Genomic DNA, 558 nt, shown 5'->3' on the forward strand with positions numbered 1-558 from the left:
TTTTCCATCAGATTCTTACACATATAAAATAATCTTATATTGAAATATATTTTAACAACGTTCCGTATTAATAAATATTTTTAAATTTTCTTCAGAACAATCCCATAATTTAATTAAAATAGTTTTATTTATAAAGATTTTTATAATTTTATCTTCTAAATTAACTTTTAACATTGTATATATATATGTAACATTGTATTATTATATATTTTATACATACACTACATCACATTCTTATATTTCGCGAGATGACGTCAAGTCCGTCATCACGAACAAAATGTAATATAGTCGACATTACCCCACTCTCAAAAATCTCCTTCCTTTACTTTCTCTTTATTCAATAATTTATATATTGATTATTATATTTATTTGTAGTGTTATTATTACGTGAAAAAAAAAATAATCGAACTTCTCTGTTTATAATGTTCTCCTTTTGCGCGTGCACGCGCAGCGACGCGGTTCAAAATTTCGCGCCATCCATTTCGTGCGGCGATTCGTCGACCTATTCGCGTATTCTCGCCCGTTTCCGTCTAAGCTCGTCCATTCATCCGTCCGTCC

Source organism: Prenolepis imparis, unplaced genomic scaffold (genome assembly GCF_030444845.1).
Source record: "Prenolepis imparis isolate NDT839.2.m4 unplaced genomic scaffold, iyPreImpa1.0 SCAF_12, whole genome shotgun sequence".
In the NCBI taxonomy this organism is placed as follows: Eukaryota; Metazoa; Arthropoda; class Insecta; order Hymenoptera; family Formicidae; genus Prenolepis; species Prenolepis imparis.